At 32.9% G+C, this 7,822-nt stretch overlaps 1 long non-coding RNA gene across 1 annotated transcript in view; it reads left to right on the forward strand.

Annotated features, from left to right (window-relative positions):
• The window catches only part of LOC144966732 (uncharacterized), a 15,383-nt gene extending 8,352 nt beyond the window's left edge, over positions 1–7,031 (forward strand). The window contains exon 3 of the long non-coding RNA XR_013644262.1: positions 5,944–7,031. This is a non-coding gene — a long non-coding RNA (uncharacterized LOC144966732). The remainder of the gene's footprint in view (positions 1–5,943) is intronic.
• The last annotated feature ends 791 nt before the right edge of the window (positions 7,032–7,822 follow it).

Below are 7,822 nucleotides of genomic sequence, written 5' to 3' on the forward strand. Positions count from 1 at the left end.
CACAAAAGCAGAATTTGCGAATGCCCGGTCCAGACATAAGCGCTATGGTCTTATTTATAAAGTGCAGAAACTTGCAAATAAACGGAAAAAATAGAGATTAATTCTAATCGAACAGTGGAACACAAAGGCAGAATTTGCGAACAACCGGTCCAGACATAAGCGTTATGGTCTTATTTATAAAGTGCAGAAAATTTGCAAATAAACGGATAAGATAGAGATATATTCGATTCGAAAAGTGGAACACAAAAGCAGAATTTGCGAATGCCCGGTCCAGACATAAGCGCTATGGTCTTATTTATAAAGTGCAGAAACTTTGCAAATAAACGGATAAGATAGAGATTCATTCGATTCGAAAAGTGGAACACAAAAGCAGAATCTGCGAATGCCCGGTCCAGACATAAGCGTTATGGTCTTATTTATAAAGTGCAGAAACTTTGCAAAAAAACGGATAGACTAGATGTTATTTCGATTCGAAAAGTGGAACACAAAAGGAAAATTTGCGAATACCCAGTCCAGACATAAGCGTCATAGTCCTATTTATAAAGTACAGAATCTTTGCAAATAGACAGATAAAATAGAGATTAATTCGATTCGAAAAGTGGAACACAAAAGCAGAATTTGCGAATGCCCGGTCCAGACATAAGCGCTATGGTCTTATTTATAAAGTGCAGAAACTTTGCAAATAAACGGATAAGATAGAGCTTCATTCGATTCGAAAAGTGGAACACAAAAGCAGAATCTGCGAATGCCCGGTCCAGACATAAGCGTTATGGTCTTATTTATAAAGTGCAGAAACTTTGCAAATAAACGGATAGACTAGATGTTATTTCGATTCGAAAAGTGGAACACAAAAGGAAAATTTGCGAATACCCAGTCCAGACATAAGCGTCATAGTCCTATTTATAAAGTACAGAATCTTTGCAAATAGACGGATAAAATAGAGATTAATTCGATTCGAAAAGTGGAACACAAAAGCAGAATTTGCGAATGCCCGGTCCAGACATAAGCGCTATGGTCTTATTTATAAAGTGCAGAAACTTTGCAAATAAACGGAAAAAAACAGATTATTCTAATCGAACAGTGGAACACAAAGGCAGAATCTGCGAACAACCGGTCCAGACATAAGCGTTATGGTCTTATTTATAAAAGCTAGAAACTTTGCAAATAAACGGATAAAATAGAGATTAATTCGATTCGAAAAGTGGAACACAAAAGCAGAATTTGCGAATGCCCGGTCCAGACATAAGCGCTATGGTCTTATTTATAAAGTGCAGAAACTTTGCAAATAAACGGAAAAAATAGAGATTAATTCTAATCGAACAGTGGAACACAAAGGCAGAATTTGCGAACAACCGGTCCAGACATAAGCGTTATGGTCTTATTTATAAAGTGCAGAAAATTTGCAAATAAACGGATAAGATAGAGATATATTCGATTCGAAAAGTGGAACACAAAAGCAGAATTTGTGAATACCCGGTCCAGGCATAAGCGTCATGGTCTTGTTTAAATGAAACAATGCCATTTTAAAAAATATATGGTCAATGAGTAATTAAGCTAAATATGCGGAGTTCAAATAGATAATTTGATCTGTGAATTATTTTTATAATTAGCTGTTTTATTCTCCATCATTTAGGTTATGTGATTAAGTTTATAATTGAAATACAAACTTTATCTCACTTATCAATGTTTTGCAATAAAGGAGAGTGTGAGTGAACCTGAGCAAAGGAAATTATTTGAGAGAGTGATATTTATCATGCTTTTCAGTTTGTAGTTGAATTCTAGAATGGATTCTTTATAGTTCTCATTGATTGTATGTCAGTATGTCAGTCTTTAGGACACCGATTACCCTAATGCGGCCACAATTTACAATGTGACGGCCACAAGCCCGTTAAACACAGAGTGGGGTATTGTTGTTTGCAAGTAATGCTATGGTTTTAATAGGATATCTGTCTCCTATTAAAATACATTCCTGTGTTGGATTTTGGATTAAATTCATGTCTTCTTCGGATTTTGGGATATTTAATTTTCATGGATTGTGATTGTGATTTTCAAGACTATTAATGTAAGTAAATGCCCAAATAGATATTTTTTATTCATTTATTCTTTATTTATTTTTTTTAGTTTTGTTTTGTTTTGAAGCATTTATTATAAGAAATATTGTACATATGCACTTATACACCAAAGACTATATCCTTTCAACTGCTTATTATTATTATTATTATTATTATTATTATTATTATTATTATTATTATTATTATTATTATTATTATTATTATTATTATTATATTATTGTTATTATTATTATTATTATTATTATTATTATTATTATTATTATTATTATTATTATTATTATTATTATTATTATTATTATATGATAATAATAATAATAATAATAATAATAATAATAATAATAATAATAATAATAATAATAATAATAATAATAATAATAATAATAATAATAATAATAATAATAATAATAATAATAATAATTAATAATAATAATAAGTGCATTGAGTGAAATCCCAATCATGGTTGCCCAAATAAAACTGGCGCTAGAATCCCGACTACCTGTCTAAACGAATGTTGTTTGTACGATACATACTAACTACACGTTCAATATCGGGGGCAGAAAATATACGTTTGGTTTTATGAAATTAAAACAGTAGTCCCACATTGTTCTTTGATGTTATTTGTGGTTGCATTTGCTTTGAAACTTACACATTATATTGTGTTACATTGTTTACAAAATATTTCTGGTACTCGTATGCATGTGTAGTCAACGGACCACCGGTCAATCGTGTTCTTTATTATTTTATTATTAATTTTGGCTTGACATCTTACATATGTGAATTTGACAGGTTGTTATGGATGGTAATTATAACATTAAGTGATTTTTAAACATTTTTACGGCGTTTTAAATGTCTTTCTTGCATTCATTGCCGAGCACCTCCACTTTTCTGTTACTATTTTAACGATCAGCTGATTTTCTCTTGCCTCCCCTTTAATTTCGCGGACTTTTTTCAGAACGAGGCGTGGGAGTGGCTAATAGAGGATGTTCTGAGGACTGATGTGGAGGCCCCCAGGAAGTTCCAGCAAGTTTTCTAACGATACCGTTCCTTTTCTAGAGTTTATGTGCAGTATTTTCTAGGTGTTTCCTATATGTGAGGGACCGGTCCAGGATTATGCCGAGATATTTTGGGTTTTGGTCGTATGGTAACGTAGAGTTATTAGTTGTGACATTTATTTGTTGGTCAGCTTGATGGTTATCTAGATGGAACAGTTTTTGTGGTATTCATTCGAAGGTACCATTTATTGAAGAATGATTGCAGAATGTTGGTGTCGTCTGTAAGCGTTTTTTTTTTCAATTTGTTTAAGGTCGTTTGATTGCCATGCAATTGCGATGTCGTCAGCATAACCAAATTTGAAAGCTTTAGTTTCGGGAATGTCGCTTGTATAGACGTTGAATAGAGTTGGTGCTAGAGCAGAGCCCTGAGCGATAAGTAGCGATAAGTAATAATCATAGAGAGCAAAATCAACTGGAGATAGAATGGTAATTCTCTTACGTAATATGTGTTAACATTTTTTTAAATCGAAAACAAGCTCTGGCGGTTAGAAGATTGATTCTCATCAAATGATAACATTTTTTATTGAAAAATATATTTGAAATCATTAGGGGCACTTGACATTATTCAAAATTAAAGGAGAAATTACTGTGTTGACAACCGTCTCAAATAGCACCGTAAAGTGGAATCGTTTGCCTAAATGAAAATGTAGATTGTTTTCAGACTCATAATACCTCTGACTGGAACGATGTGCTTTTCACGGATGCGATTTTAGCCTTATTCTCATGCATTCGGCTCACTTTTTATCCATAAACCAGTGCATTGTCTGCCTCACAAGTCTAGCTCTCTAGATATTTTAGTGTTGTCATGTCCATTCTTAAAGATCCATCAACGTATGTAGTGATAAACGAGAGCGAGTTAAAAAGTAATGGGACAAATCTCCCACTGGGTTCATTTCTGTTTCCTGTGACATCATATTTCCCTCAATTGAACTTACACATGTATCTACTCTTTAAACGAAAATTTAAACATTTTAATTCTGTCAAATTTTGACAAAGTTATGAAAGCCAGAATTCGTCTAGTTAGACCGGCTTTGTATATGGAACGAGTATGTTGGGCGGTATTTGCACCATTTTGGTGGACTACGCTTTTTAACTCCCTTTATTATTTCACCTGACATGACACTATCGGACTTTCATCTTTTTGAAGAAGACAATGAGGGGACATCGCTTTTTAAGATGATGTAATAGTCAAGACAGTAGTGAAAAATTGGCTCAATATTCAGTCAACTCTATTTTACAAGCACGGGATACATGACCTTACAAAAGGGTGGGCTATGACTATTGAGAGATGCGGAGACTGTGTTGAGATGTAGAATTCTACCCATGCAAAAGAATAGATGTTGTTATCAGTTCTTGTTTTTAAGCTATTTCAATTCTTTATTGGGTAGTTATAAAAAATAACACCCTGTATATTCCCTTCAATTTAAAAGAGCGTAGTAGCATTCAAAGAAAGAAAATACAACTTTAGGCACTGTTGCTATTCAGGGTAATATTCCACATACCAAAACCACTTCTTTTCCTTTTTCTTTTTGTTTGTTTTGGAAAAGAGTTTGCCGGAACACATTAGAGAAACGTTCTCTTTATGTCAATTCTAAAACCTTATATTATCTTCGTGCAATGGTAACATTTTTTAATGTTTCGTCTACAGTTTTAATATGTTCTAAAACGTCTTTGCCATAGATCCTTAAATTTCAATTTTCATATATACGAAGATAATTTAATATTTATTCTTAAAGTGATTCAAAAAATCAGAGAAAATGTGAAAATGAATGATAAATATTTTATTGTTTTGTTTTGTTGTTATTAGTGTTACTATTTTATTTTGAATACCTATGTAAAACAATTTGAATGTGGAGAAAGATTTTTAAAATTCCAACATTACTTTATTTATTCTACTTTGTATTTGCTTTTACTGCTCTGTGTACTGAATAATATGCAGCATGTTTCCGATAATAAAGAACTTTCCAATTTGAATTTGAATATCAGAGTCTCAAAATCCGTTATAATCACGCATTTTTAGTACTCGTATTTATTGCTTTGTCCATTTTAATATCAGTTTATTGAAATACTTCCTTGTGTTAACTGGCATACCAATGACAAATAGCAGTAACCAAGAATTCAACGTTGGTCTACCACTTATCAACTGTATGTTGCCATTATCATAACCATTCTGGTTGACTAAAAAACGTGATTAGAAATTTTATCACGTCTGAAGTTATCGCCATTTTCGTGGACTAAGACGGTACTATACAGCCAAAGCTAATTAATCTAATTACTTCTTATAGCAAATTCCTAGACACATCCGTCCTACATTTATAAGTTAAAACTAAAAGCAAAAAAAAAAAGCAAAAGCAAAAACTAACAAATAAAAAGAAACACCAAACAACATATAAACTTTAAAAATCGAAGGACCAATATAGGGAATGAGATTAGCGGAAGAGTGGTGTCCCTTGATTGGACGTCACCGGTGGAGAAGTTATTTGTAAACAAACCAACTACAAGCCAAGCGCTTCAAATAAAAAAATATTATTCATATTTCTTTACAAAAATGCATAACGTTGATTATGATATGCATTTTTTGTACAGAAATATGAATAATTTTTTTTTTTAATTTGGAGCGTTTGGCTCGTAGTTGGTTTGTTTACAAATAACTCTCCACCGGTGACTTCCAATCAAGGGACGGTACTCTTCCGCTAATCACTAATCTCATTCCCTATAGCTTTTTGTTTGTTTATTTTAGTGTTGTTTTCTTTTAATTTTTCTGAAATCATTTGAAATATAGGGACTAACTTGATATTTGTTTTTCATTATCTTTGCAGCTTCGGTGAACATGGGATCCGTTTTGTTGATGACGAGCGCCTTGCTGGCACTGAGTCTACTATAAGATGAAACATCATGACGACATGCCTCATCTACATGAGATACATTATGACGACACGCCTCATCTACATGAGATACATTATGACGACACGCCTGATCTACATGAGATACATTATGACGACACGCCTGATCTACATGAGATACATTATGACGACACGCCTGATCTACATGAGATACATTATGACGACACGCCTCATCTACATGAGATACATCATGACGACACGCCTCATCTACATGAGATACATCATGACGACAATTATCATGACACACTTAAAACATCGTAACGATACACCTTCCCAATACAACCAAACATGAGATCTATCTTGACGCCACGTATTATGACTAAATTGAATCATCATATCGGTACACCTCCCCATTACAACCAAACATGAGATGCATCATGACAACACTAATTATGACACACTTGAATCATTCACAACGATACATCTTATCATTACAACCAAACATGAGATGCATAATGACTATACTCATTATGGCACACTCGAAATATCATAATGAAACACCTTCCCATTATAATCAAACATGAGATGCATTATTCTTATTATGGCACACTCGAAACATCATAACGAAACACCTTTCCATTGCCACCGAAGATCATATACATCATGACGACGCTTATTATGACTAAATTAAAACATCATAACGAAACACCTTCCCATTGCCACCGAAGATCATATACATCATGACGACGCGTATTATGACTAAATTAAAACATCATAACGATACACCTTCCCATTGCCACCGAAGATCATATACACCATGACGACGCGTATTATGACTAAATTAAAACATCATAACGATACACCTTCCCATTACAACCAAACGTGAGATGCATCGTGACGACACTTATTATGACACACGTGAAACATCATAACGAAAATATTTATGACACACTTGTAACATCACAGCCACTCACTCACCTTCCCATTCCAACCAAACCTGAGATGTTTTGTGTCGAATCTTATTGCGACACATGGCATTCAAATTTTATTTTTATAGCAGCCGAAGATCATTGCCTGAATTAACCATTTCATACGAAGTATCTGTAAAGAGAAAACCATTTCATACGAAGTATCTGTAAAGAGAAAACCATTTCATACGAAGTATCTGTAAAGAGAAAACCATTTCATACGAAGTATCTGTAAAGAGAAAACCATTTCATACGAAGTATCTGTAAAGAGAAAACCATTTCATACGAAGTATCTGTAAAGAGAAAACCATTTCATACGAAGTATCTGTAAAGAAAAAGTTCCTTTCAGACTTATATATTATTCTATTTGTTTTTCTTTTCCTATATCAGTTCAATATACTTTTGCATTCGATTGTAAACTTATTTGCATACCGATTGATTTTCAACACGGGATCTTATAGATCCTCTTCAATAGACTTCACTTATTACTTAAGGTCCTCGTGCGGTCAGTGTTGATTATTTTTTACTGTAGTCAAATATTGTTTCTCCCAGTATTTATTTAGTCTATTTTTGAACAAATTCAAGAATTTTGCCAATTCGATTTCATCAGGTAAACTTTTTCCCAGCTAAACAACATTCACATTGAAATTATACTTTCCATTGTCTATCAAGACACATTTTTACAAATATCAATAAATTTTTTCACCCCTATAAATGAAATTCCAATCAATATTGCACCAGATTAAGACAAGAAAATATTACATATCTATTTACAAAACAAATATTATGTGTAAAGAGATTAAAGATTATATGACAGTAAAATGATTTAATACCAATTTAATTCTTGTCTACACAGCTATGTAAAGAGATAAGACCAATTCGAAAGT

This window comes from Berghia stephanieae, chromosome 2 (genome assembly GCF_034508935.2).
Source record: "Berghia stephanieae isolate SIO BIC M18660-M18661 chromosome 2, UCSD_Bste_1.3, whole genome shotgun sequence".
NCBI lineage: Eukaryota > Metazoa > Mollusca > Gastropoda > Nudibranchia > Aeolidiidae > Berghia > Berghia stephanieae.